This window comes from Chaetodon trifascialis, chromosome 14, assembly GCF_039877785.1.
Source record: "Chaetodon trifascialis isolate fChaTrf1 chromosome 14, fChaTrf1.hap1, whole genome shotgun sequence".
Lineage (NCBI taxonomy): Eukaryota > Metazoa > Chordata > Actinopteri > Chaetodontiformes > Chaetodontidae > Chaetodon > Chaetodon trifascialis.
In genome coordinates, this window is record NC_092069.1 from 7,075,863 (window position 1) to 7,089,484 (window position 13,622).

At 38.9% G+C, this 13,622-nt stretch overlaps 1 protein-coding gene across 2 annotated transcripts in view; it reads left to right on the forward strand.

Annotated features, from left to right (window-relative positions):
* The window catches only part of LOC139342397 (leucine-rich repeat and fibronectin type-III domain-containing protein 2), a 138,765-nt gene that overhangs the window by 88,766 nt on the left and 36,377 nt on the right, over nucleotides 1-13,622 (forward strand). For both annotated transcript variants that reach the window (XM_070979478.1, XM_070979480.1), the window contains one exon: nucleotides 3,472-3,560. The gene's annotated coding sequence lies outside the window, so the exon portion shown is untranslated. The remainder of the gene's footprint in view (nucleotides 1-3,471; nucleotides 3,561-13,622) is intronic.

Consider the following 13,622-nt stretch of genomic DNA (forward strand, 5'->3'; position numbering starts at 1 on the left):
GGCTTTTCTTTAGCAGCATTGCTTCCTTCCCTCTACCACACACTGGTGTTCTATTTACTGAAAATATCTGAAGAGCATATACAATGTGACACTTTTTATTAATTTCTCTCAATACTCAATATATTTAACTGTGTCACATCTTTTTCACAGTAATCTGTTCATAATGGGGTCTTTTTTTCCCTAAATCTGGACCTTAATTAGTTTATTTTCAGTTACTATTTTCATTTAATGGGTTTATCGTCTGAAGTACCATGAGTTTTCTATCAAAAAGAAACATCTTAAAAAATGCAGCAGAGAGAGGATGAAGCAATCAGCGGACAGGCCAAGGCTGCAGCTGCATTAGCGGTGCAAGAGGATACGGCTGGTGGAGAACATCCAGACTGATGGTGCCGATGAATGCCCTCCAATGCCAACAGAAACCAAATCATTCTGCTGCACTGAATTACAGCAAAGCAGATGTGTTGGATGCTGTCGCTGATGCCAACCCCAAAGGAGTCTATGTGTGTGTGTGTTATTATGTATAAACGTTTTACACCTCACTTGGCTAGAGGTGTGCCGGAGACCTTTAACAGGATCCCAAAGATACACTTGTGAAGATGTCCAAGACCAGCAGGGCTAAGAGGACAGATGACCACTGAGTAAAAAACATTGTTTATTTACATGTCTCAGATTTTTTTAAATACCATGGACCATTATATTCTGGATATAACGGAACCAGCATGGCTGATCTAAAGTCCTAGATATAAATGTTCTGTGACTCCTGGTTTTACTAATCAATAAGCCATGCTTAGAGTTCAACACAAACAGAATGTTGAAATCATTTAAGCATAATTACAGTCTTCGGTCAGTCTGGATTCTAGCTGCACTGTGCACTTTTTCTTTTCAATTCCACTCTGCGTCCTCTGCCCTTGCACTGCTCGGATGTGGTGGTCCTCTGCTGAACGTTGCTTCAGGTCAGAAAGTCCACCATGGGTGACAGAACATACTTTATGATAAACTAGAAAGTTTTCCCTGTACTTATTCCCTCTGAAAGGACTTAGCCACTCATGGCCGTCTGCCACTCAGAACTTTATTTGGACAGCCTCTTCCTTTTTACGGGCGCTGGAGGTATTCGCTGATTTTTCAACACAGGATGATTCTGTATTATATGAGATGGATGGCAACCTTTTAAGAAACTGCTAGTTTTTGGCTAAGCTAGTAACTAGCCTATATGCATGCAGCTGATCATTTTATCCACGCTATATTATCAGCACATTGTATAACAACCTGCAACGGTCTGACAACACTAAATCGATCAAAAGCAGGCACAAAAGAACGTCAACAGTCAAGAATGGGGCAGTAACCACAATTTGGTCTTTTTGAAACATTATGTTTAGAAGCATTGACACGTAATGTAGGCTTTTTGCATTGCACTACCCATAGATCTCCAATAGGGCTATCCCAAGGTAATGACATCCCCATAAAACCCCCCATTGTACATTTGTAATGGCAGTGCATTGATTTCCTGAGCTTCAGTGACCTGAAGTTGTCCTCCTTGTCACGGTAAGACTGCAGGCTTACCATGATTGGTATCTGTTAGAATAGCAGATATACTGTAGGATGAGTTAAAATTTCACCTCATCTTCATACAGGCTGGTTCTGAGCTGCTGAGGAAATGCTGTAATATAATTAAACGATCAAGCTGCTGATTCCTAAAGGAACCGTTTCTGGATGAGATTGCAGCATGTCACAAAAAACAAAAACAAGACTTCAAATGCATTATGAATTTTATTGATAGGCTTGTTGTGTTATTGTTGCAAAAGCCACAGCGTTGCCTTGGCATCTTTTAAAGTCTCCTCAGTCATTCTATTTGTCTTGAAATGTGCACCACAGCAGGTAATTGCTCGAAGCAATGCCTTTAAATGGAATTTGAATGGACACAGCTAATGACAGTGGGTTAATAGTCTGTTGTTTGGATTATCCAGATGCTGCTCTTTAAAGGCTAATAATAACTTCTCGAATGGGCAATCTCAGGTGATCAACATCAACCCACCATCCACCTTCTCAGACAATTTCATGTTAAATATTGCCAATTGGGAAATGTTTGAGTAGCGTTACAGTCTGTTAGGTGAGGGTCCAGTGGATCCTGTGTTGGCGTTGTTAACGCTGCGATTGACAGGCAAAGCTCAGCCAGGGACCCACTAAAAATGGAGGCTTAGGTTCTTCTTTTGTAGGGTCCCCTGGTTGATAGAAAACTGTTGATGAGCAAGCTCTGTCCCAGAAATCAAAGCACCGCTGGGGGTACGCCTGCGAGCCCCACTCATCAGACTGACATTCTGCATAAGTTCATCAGCACAGAAACACAGCAATGAATCTGAACTGAGAGAACGAGGTGTGTCATGAGTCCCCGGAGAGAAGCACGGGGGGGGAACAAGTAGTGCAAGTGCATAAAAGAGTCAGTCAAATGCAGGCTCGACGAGAGAGGCTGGATCATGTCTTTCTTGCGTGGGAGGGCAAATGCATGACAGAAGAAGCATATAAACACATCAAAGGATGAGCACTGAGTGGGATATAAAGATGTTTACTATCAATGGACTATTATTTCCCTCAACAACGAATACAACAGAGTCATGTTTCAGAGTTGCATACATCCGCAGCTCCATTTATCACTTTAGGAGACCATATGTTTGTTTTCCATTTGAGAGCATTTTACCTTGCTACATGTAACAGCCAACCATTTGTAAATGCATGACCTTGGAAATTAAGCGTCCTTTTCTTATACAGCACATGAAGCTGAGCAGGAACATATTCAGGCATGTATATGCACACCCACAGTCTTACTCCCTCACATATTTGCTCAGCAAACAAACAATACAGCTCTCAGCTCTGTGTGTTTAGAAAGGCAAACAGCTTGTAGGGACGACTGGCCACCAAAAAATAAGAGAAAAGAGACGAATAATGTGTATTCAGTCATTGCCGAGATTATAATGTCACTTGGGAGCCGGGGCCCTGCACAAACACCCCACCGTGCTCTATTTCAATAACTTTCCATAAACCAATCTAATCTCTCTTCCCTCCTACACGGTGCTTTAAGGAGGTTTTTATAGGCTTTTGTTTGAGAAGCAGATAATTCCTTATAAATCATAATAGTGCTGCCTGAATTGTAAAAGGTTTCGTGGCTTAGTGGTTGACTGGCTCACAGCAAATAAACCTAAGCATTGTTTAGGTGGTGTGTCAGATGGCCCTGTTTCAGACTGTCACAACCCAGAGGTTAACATGTTATTCAAGGTCAAATATGTACATGCATATGTGTCAGCCATTACGTTTTCATACAGGTAAAAGTTTTCAATACAGTATTGTCCAGTAGAGGTACATTGCCTGATCTCACATGTGCTTCTGTTTGATTTTCCTATGCCTTACCTCCTACATAATAATGGGAAATGACCTTTTTCAATACCCCCCTTAACAACTTTCTCTTCCTTCTTTCTTTAGGCTGCTTGTTCAACGTGCTCTTTGAAAGTGAATGTGTGGCCTTGAGGTGTTTTCCAAGGGACCATATGGCACAATACCACACAATATAGGTAAGATATGCCTTTTCCATTCATTTTTTTTTTCTTTTTAACATAGAAATAGGTGTGAGGCCTGAAATTATCCTTGAAAGTCCTTGACCTTTCTTATCAAAGCACATACAAAACAACCTCAGGCCTTGGCAGGATATTCACTGTTCAGAGGACCTTTAACATGATAAAAGTGACAGAAACCTTGGGGGAAGTGATAAACCTGAGCCTTAAACATCAGATTTGTGGATTTGGTGAGTGAATTATTCTTATACTCTCTTTATCTTTCACCCAGGACTGGGGTTTAGTATGTGGAAAAAGAATCATTTTGTACTGTGAGCATGCATTCATAGTTATGCAAACATATAAAACTGTCTCATTAAAAGAAAAAATGCCACATATATATAAATCAGGTCAGGTCCATGCTTCATTTATGCTAATGATCCTGTTTTTTTCTCTTCCCAACTCATACAAATCGTTACCAACAAACAAACAAATCAAATGAGCTAATAGCACCTCCCACTCATGTTATAAGCTTGCATATTAAATTTTATGCAGTATATTTATTGTGTCTTTCTACTCACATACAGTCTCCATGCTCCCACTATAGTCTGCACCTGCCTGCATCTGTAATGTCTTTGCTGGAGAAAAAGTGAATTAAATACACTTCATACACTGCAGTCCTGCACAGCTGACCACCTATCACAATCAGGGGTCTAGTACTATTTGTTCAGTTACTACAGCGCATCTATGACACACATGTATGCCTGCTTGTGGTTTGTTTCTAAGGTTGTGAAACCAAAGTTTACATACATTAGACAAATACAACTGACCACATGGTCAAATGTTCAACTGACTGTATGAATAGCCGTATCATGTTAGTATTACGGGATACCATGAATGTACTAGGTTATATGGCATTAAGAAATACAGGCAAATGAACACAAGTTGTTCGTGTTTTGAATGATTTCATTTACTTGCTTGCACCGAGCAAATGAAGGCGCATTGGAAACATCCACTCACAAAGTTGCAGTGTAGGCAGTGGTCATACTCACCTAATAAGCGAGGCAATGAAAACGTAGCTAATTCCTGCAGGCATTGTGGATTCAGCACAAGCTGGCCAAGTTTAACAGGCTGGCTGTCTAACGTTTCTTTGCAAATGCACCACAAAGAAACCATCAGAAGAGTGAGGGATAAATGAAAGGATGTTTTGCTGCCTTTTCATCTTTACGGGCTGACATTAGCCAGCGATGGATGGAGAAAAAGTAATTTAATTCACAATGCTGTTTAAAGGCTACCAGCAGCTACTAGTGGAATATTTTCTACTTATTTAATAAGTGAATCATGACATGCATGTCGTGCAGGAGAGCAATGCAAGGTACGAGGAAACCATCACTAAAGGATCTTCAAAAATGTATATGAATTTCAGATGGATTATGCAAATATATCACTTCTTCACATGGAGAAAAAAAGTGCACTCCAGCAGCATGACACCTATGATCTATGCATGTGCTGGCTTAACAGTATACAGTAAATCTGTTTTTAAAGTGGCTTTTCTTGTGTGTAGAAGTAGGGGTTACACACGGCTTCCAGGATGAAAATCATATTAGATACGCATTGACTTCACAGTCACAAAATGCTGAAGGGACACTCCACCAGTTTTACCTGCAAAGGTCATTTTACTTGTCATTAGTATCATTCAGCTTCAAATTACCATGTTTTCTCTGAGAACTTTAAAGATTTCTTGTCCATGCTGGCTTAAGAGATCTTTCGTTCTTGTTGGCAGAACAGATATGGACTTATTAAGGCCTCAAGGTTAAAGAAAAGTCAGATATTTGGGGAGATATACTTGCTTTCTTGCAGAGTTAGATTAAAAGATGAACACCACTCCTTAAAAGCAATAGCTAGAAAAACTAAAGTACCAAAGACTGGTCCAAGGATTGTGCTGCAAAGAGCTTATCCATCTTTTTGCAAAGAAAAATGTGTTATTGATATAAGAACCTACAGTGGGACATAGAATGTGCAGACATGGTACTCTCGCCTCTTTTCACTCTATTAGCAAAGTAAGGGAATATATCTTCAAAAAGAAACAATGATTTAAAAAAAAAAAAAAAAAACGGATGTGTTTATTGGCACCAAACAGGAATGAAAATGAGGTTTAGGCCCACATCCACATAGAAGGAGGAACCTGCCCCATAATGTAGGTTAATTAGTGAACGTAATTTGATTTATCCTAAGAGTTCAACAAGAGGGAGGATTAGGCATCCCAACAGCATTTATGTGGCTGAAAACTATATTACATAAGTACAACAGTCAGTGTACCACAGCGCATGTCTATCAAGTGCATTTACAAACAGAGCTAGCCACGTTAGCCATGGAACATGCTAACTCCAAGTTCAACAGACTAACCTGCAAAATAAACAGTAAACCAACATAACAAATAGCAAAACTTTTACTTTTATCATTTTTAAATATATTAAATTTATGTTGATAATATTGTCTTTTTTAATTTCCTCTGCCTTTAATTAACTTTATTTATCTATTTGGAATAATAATTAAAATTGAAGGGATGGGGATTGGTTGGTCTTTAGTCAAACCAGATTCAGCTTTAGGTTTGATGGCTTAATTTTTACATGGAAAGGATTCACTGAAAGTGCCAAAGAACTCATCACTAAAAAGATTATATGCTTTAAATTATCCTTTGTTGTCAGGATTTTATCCCTTTTCAGAATAAAAAGCTTCATTTGCATAGCACCTTTCATACAACAAATGCAGCTCAAAATACTTTACAACACACAAATCACATACGCCAAGTGCTTCACATAAAAAAAGACATTGAAGGAACATAAAACATGGATAGAATCCCATAACTGATGGAAAATAAAAGCTACTGAATAATAATGATAATAAAGCTAGAAAGCAGAATGCATAAAATCAAGTAAACTACAACGTTTAAAAAGAAGTGCAGCAGCAAGTGTGGGGGAAAATGAAAAAGTTTCAGAACTGTATCAGGAAGTCACAGCTAGATGAAGGCTAAAGTGAATAGATAAGTTTTAAAATAAGTTTTCAGCTTTCTTATTCAGCAAGCTGCTTCCCTGATATCTAAAGGTAGCTTGTTCCAGAGCTTTGGGGCATCACTGACAAAGTCTGCATCCCTGATTTTCTTTTGGCTATTGCTTGAAATCTCCAGTAAACCAGCAGCAAAGAGGAGTTAGCAAAGTGTCATGGTCGCAGTCCATTAATGTCTTTGTATACAAGCAGGAGGACCTTAAAATCAATCCTGAGTGTTACAGGAAGCCACTTTTTTTTTTTTTGGTGTGGGGGGGGGCAGTAAATAATGTGCTACAGTAATCAAGTCAGCTTGAAAAGACACAAGTTGTTTTTTCTGTTTCTTTTTGATTGATAAATCATTTGCAAACGCCCTTTTAAGGTCACAAAATGATGTTCTCGCCACCTCGTTGATGTGGGAACCTCGAATTTAATCCAGGGGGGTTAATTTACCAAGATTATATGACAGCATTGCTCAAAACTGATTTGTTGTTGGACTAACTGGTAAGATGTCAGTTTCGCCCTGATTTGACTGTAAGAAATTATTGGTCACCCATCTGTTTATTGACAAGAGACAGTCAGCTATGGAGCCTATAGCTGCAGCACCATTCGGTTCAGCACAGATGTACAATTATGTGACATCTGCTTTACTATGGAAACATACATTGTGCCCTATAATGATGCCACCAAGTGGGAGCATGTATGTATAAGGTAAACAGTCAAGAGTTTGAGCAAACCCTCTGTAATACACTTGGTGTGAACACACCCTCTGTGTTTTGGTTTTTCAGCCGAGCTGCCACGTGCACGATCAGGAAAACAGAAGCAGGTGTGATGAAAGGGGGGAGGGCTGGTGGTGGTGGTGGGGGCTGATCAGGAAATGTGTAGGGAAATCTAATTTATTTTTCATGCGCAGCTGAAGTGGAATGTCATATATCATACTACGCAGCAATTTTGTGCCAGTCCCAGGCTCACAAAAGATGAAAGAATACTGATCAAAGGTACAGAGAGACGTCAGCTGCAGGAGTAGCTATGGAATCCACTTCGATGAGAACAGTATAAACTGTGTTGAAATAATCATCCAGTATATGGTCTCTGTTGGTTTTCAGCATGGGACGAGTCACTTCACACCTTTTTTCAGAAGGCAACATGAATGAATCCATTCTCCTTTTTTTATCATGTACAGTATACGCACTTGGAAGGGATGTTAAAGAAGCAGACTTTGGGGCAAATTAACAGTCTGAATCCCTGCACTTACTGCCGCTTAAAAAGAAAAGAAGATACAATATCTTGTCTGTAGAGCCTCCAAATATCCAGTATGAATGAATGGAAAGGTATGAAATAATCATGTGAATTGTGTAAATTATTAAAACCCTGCTCACTATTATAAATTGTTATGTGGCCATTTTCATAATATGCATTTTATTTCAACTTGCTCTTTTTAGTTTAGTTTAGTTTAGTTTAGTTTAGTTTAGTTTAGTTTAGTTTAGTTTATTTAGATCCCCATTAGCTTTTGCCACGCAGCAGCTATTCTTCCTGGGGTCTTTTCATCACAACAAATGACAAGTACAAACCATTAACACACAATACAGAAATACATAAAAACAAAAATACATACAGAAAACACATACTTAATGCATACACATACAAAACAAAACATCCAAGACAAACACTTAACATATGTTACCTGCTCCAACATTGAATCACTACACAACAAGGATACCAGGACCCAATTTACAGATAAACAAATACAAATACACATACAAATAATGGCTACTAATGGTTAAAATTGCGACTAAAATAATAATCTCTTAGTTTCATTTTAAAACTAACCATGTTTCTTTGTTGTATTTCGGAAGGGCATTCCACTCCTTCATAGCTCTATACACTACTGTACCTTGAGAGAGTGCCCTGGGTAAAATAAAATAACCTCCAGTAGCTTGTCGAGTTGAATAAGTATGTATGTTTGAACTAAAAGATAATTTTCTATACAAACTATATGGCATTTTAGTTGTTATAATATTTCTAAGAAAAACCATCAACAAATATGACAATCTGTGCTTAACATCCAGCCAACCAAGACTGTCATGCATTTGACAAATAGTCGACCTTATTCCGCACCTAAGTGCAACTCGTGCTGCTTTATTTTGTATAAGTTGCAGTTTTCTGATGTTAGCTAGTGAGGTATTGGACCAAACAACTGTACAATAATCCATATGTGACAAAACCAGTGCTTGAATGACTTTTTTAGTAATTTGTGTTGTTAGATATTTAGAGCATCTCCTAATCACTTATTTAATTTAATTTAAAAAGTATAGTTTTATTTTCTGTTAAGGAGGCAGGTCACCAGACCAAACCTGCAGTTAAATGATTCATAACTCCTAGGTAATAGGTGAAAAGGTAATGATATGTCTAATGTTAGACAGTTAAATTAGTGAAGGTCAATATTTTTGAATGATGCTAATGACGGATGGTGATGAACAGTTTTGCTGATACTGTAATGACCCAGAAGCATGACTGACAGGCAGACAGGTTAAGAGTAAGCAGATGAGAGACAGGTGAGTAGGTGGGTGGGGTAGGTCAAGTGATGGGAACAGCAGGTAAGAGCAGAAGTGAGTGGCTGAATCTGAAAACACAGGGAGAGTTGAGGTCTGGTTGATTAGTCAAAAAAATGATGTCTACTCACCTAACCAGGTTTCATCTATCTGTAAACATGGACAACCCAGTGAAAAATATCACTTCATTACCAAGGTTAAAAGGAATTTCTGGATGTGGGAAGCAGGAGTGGTGAGGTAACTGCAGCACCCCCTAAAACCAGGCATTATAGAAAAAAACATCCAATGTTCAAAAAATAAATAAAATGTGTGATCCAAACTCACAGCAGAAACAAAGAAAGAGTGTTTGAATTAGAGCAGGAATGTTATAAAAACTTTCTTCGACCATCTCTGTTAGCGGCGACAGACAGCTAGATCTGTGTTATATACGCTTGTCTCCTCTGTGAAACATCTGTATTCTCACTGTGCTGCATTGCTCTGAACTATGCTGAACTGCTCGTGGGTCACATCTCCAGCCTGAGACCATGCTGCTCTCATTCATTAGTCCTGTGCTGTTGACTGCGTGGTTGCTGCGGTTGCTTTGAGATAGAGTATCTCGGTGTTCAAGTTCGCTGTTTGCTGTAAAATGTGAAACATTCTCAAATTATTATGATTGTATAATTGTTAAAAAGGAATAACCTGTCAGGCCCACGATCGACACATTATTTTGAAGTTTCAGACATGTTGAATGAAAAACACCATGACAGATGGATGGTGCTGATTATGATCTGATTGTGAGCCTATGCGTGTAATAGCTTAAGAACCACAACTCAGTAAACACCTTGAAAAGTTGACTTGACTGAAGTTGTTATAAGCAGACTGTGGATGTGTAATGTGGCATGTTGTTTGTTTATGTTTACGTGAACGGCTGAATGGTGCATTGCTTTGGGTGTTACCACTGCAGGGAATTGTGGGATGATATTATTTCCTATCTTTAGTAAAGGATGGTCCAGTGTATGCCAGAAGAGATACGAAAGGAAGCATTGGAGCACCTTTCCTGTGTATTCAGAGAATTCAAACAGCTCTTATGACGGCTGCTACATCCACTTACTTCTGGGTTATTTCCCTCAGTTAATAACCTTACTAAGCAAGAAAGACGATTCTGCGTTAGTTACCTGTGAAGATCTGCTGTTATTTAGAAGGTTATGATGTTAAACCTCAGATATGATGATCTTAGATGCAGGTCCAGTTTAAACAACAGGTCATTATGTATCTACCTGAACCAGAGGACCCAAGACCCGACCCAGGATTCTCATGGGTTCAGATCCACATTTTATACTGTCGATCGGGTCTGAGCCAGGTCCCATTCTATAAGTGTGTTGTAACTTTGCAACAGATTTGGATGTGAAACTATGAGCCCGAAAATAAGGCGGAAAAACCACAAGAGTGAAGTGAAGACCTCAAGTTTAAACCACAGCTTCTGAGACCACAGCAATATGGTGATTTTGTTAGACAACACAGGTTTTAGCCAGTTTTAAACCTCAAACTGTAGCTAAGCTGATGGCCGAATTAATAACTCTGTCAAGTTTATAGTGTTTGTTCTGTTGAATATAAGGTGTTTAGACCAACAAACACAATGCTAAAATGCTGACTCCAGAATGATTTTAGAAAACCAAACATTAAACACAAAGTTAGACAGTTCATGTAAACTTGAAGGTTTTTTCTTTTACTTAAGTCTGTTTCAGTGGATCTATCTGTTACTAGCTTAAATTAGGCTGTGTGGTGACAGTGATTAAAACAGATACTCTCACCAAATTCAACATTTTCTGCCTCATTTGTGTTCTTTCAACCTCGCACATTCTCTCCATCACAAGCCAAACCACCTTTTAGACATAATTTGTTGTTGCTGCTGCTATTTTATATGTTTTTGTGATTCGCCAGAAGCTTTCAAAGCTATAAAGATATCATTGAGGTGGCTGTGAATGTTAATAGACAGACACATCAAAGTTTTATGCCTCCCTGGCGAGCTTCAATTGTTATAGCACATAAGTTTTCTTTTTTTGTTTTTTGCGACACTCAGCCCCTATAAAAACACTCATCTCATCCATTCTCATGTCCATTACAGTTCTTCTTGAGTGTAAGCTGTTCAAACACAATATGGACCACTGCTTTACAAGACAGAAAGAGAATAAAAGCATCCATCATCCATATTACTATACAAGTCAGAGCTTTCCCTTTCAATTACTGTTTGATTTATTTCTTCATTCACACGGATTGTCATTGATTGGCTGCACCACCATGGCCTCCTTCCAACCTTTTCCTTTTTTTCTGCTTTAAGGTTTGCGAATTTCCATTGTCTTGTTACACATCAGAGATCAACCAATTACAGTATCTTCATCAGACTTAGGAGCTCTTTATACTTCAGTAGCTCCATGGAAAATGTTCTGATCCGTACCATGTTCCACATTATGACTTCTAGAGGGGATATCCAGCCACATATAGAGGTGTAAAGAATATTCACTGCTAAAATGTCCTTTTTAGCAGGCCATTTATTCTCCAATAGTTCCTTTTTTTCCTCTCTCTTATATAATTGCTAGTGGGTGTGTGTCATTATCTTGAAACAAGACAAGTTGATTTGCATTGAGAGGACTTACCCCACTGGCCGCTATATCTGCTGAGCATTTTAATAGCCAGTATTAGATTAATTGATTTAGTAGGATTTTTTTTTTTTTTCTTCAGTAAAACATACAATTGTAGATGTAAATGATGGAGATACACCCAGCAAACCCACACAGCACTTGTCTTTGCTTCATGAAGATGAGCACAGAGTAAATTGGTAATGACTGTGGGTGGGTGTAACGCTTGTTTTTGCCTTCTCACTCATTACTACATTAATTTGGGCTACTCTATTACATTAGCCATGCTCGTGTGTGACAAAATAAAACTGTTTGAGTCTTTATTACAGCAAGAGTAATGTAATGAGGGGGGGGGGGGGGGGGGGGGGGGGGGGGTCCTAAGAGCTGAGGGGAATAGCAAAGGGAGCCAGGAGATCATTTTCTGTGGTTTGGCACCATGTGCAACCCTTTTCACATTACACATAGTCTTGTGAGCCATTGTTAATATGGAAATGTTGATTAGTGGCTTGAAGTAGTGCCTTTGAAAATCCAGAGCTGCAGCTGTGAAACCCAACAGCACCAGGCAGTGTGGTACATCCACATCACGAGAGAAATCCCGACCCCAATCTTAGTTCAGTACTTGCACCCATCAAATCGTCTTAATGGATCAGTGAAAGATTGTTTCCATGAATGCAAATGAACATTATCATCGTAGCATTCAACTAGAACAACAACAACAACAAATATATTTCTTCATTTGCCGTGCTTAATTGCTTATTAACTTGGGATTACTTTATGTTTTGTTAAATGGTTTCACATGATATTTAATCAGTTACAGTCCACATAGGCAACTCCTCTCCAGCAACCGCCCATCAGCTAAACAAGCTTATATGAAGCATTGCAAACTAGGCCACCTCTGCCGCTCTGCCGTGTTGCACACAATGTACAACTCCTGAGACAGGAGAGCATTGATCTGCACTAAATCTGTGTGAGTTTTCTATCCCCTCCCAATTCAGTGTGACAAACCCACTGGAGCTGAACTAATGCTGTTAAAAAGCTGCACCAGCTGCCATGTGCTTTTGTCTGATGTGTTTTCTCACTTGCTGCTGCCGTGGAAGGAGGAGAAGAAGTCTTGCAAGCGAACACAGAGCTGAGTCAAAAAGCAGGGGAGCTCAATCTTGCCAAGAAAGAGCTTGTCGGTCTTTCTTGTGACGCCATTTTCCAAATCTCTGCTCTATTTTCCCGTTTGCTTTTAGATTCTTGCTGTGTACTTTTCTTTTTTTTTTCTTTTTTTTTTTTGCCATGCTGTTCCTTCATCTATCTCCCTTCCATGATTAGCTGTGTCACCTTTATTACAACATCAAGAGTCAAGCTTTTGTGGACAAGCTATGAGGATAGGAACGCTTTAGTAGAGAATATGACATTGCCTCTCATTGCATCATGACATCAGAATTATTTTCATGTCTTGGAAATGTTTTGAGGGGGATTCATCAGTGCAAGGTCCTCTCTTATCCTCCAGAATGTGTTTTCACAAGTGTGCAGCAGGAAACACGAGCACTTTCAAAGCCTGTAACTGAAACGATCCACCATGTAAAATAAAATATAAATGTGGTTTTATTAGAATATAGCTCAGATTTGAGGATTACTGATAAACAACCACTTTGTATGAAGACATTTTTCTGTTGTGCTGCTGGAAAACATACTGTATAATTATCAGATACTACATCTTGATCCACCTAGAAAGATTTACTATACATTATCTCGCTGCTATGGATGCAGAGAAATAGGAATACATTATTCAGATGGGAACATATGATCAAACCAACCTTATTTTAATCTTTAATCCGTTTCGCAGTCTTATGTCAGTCTTATGGCCTGCTTTCTCTTGCTTT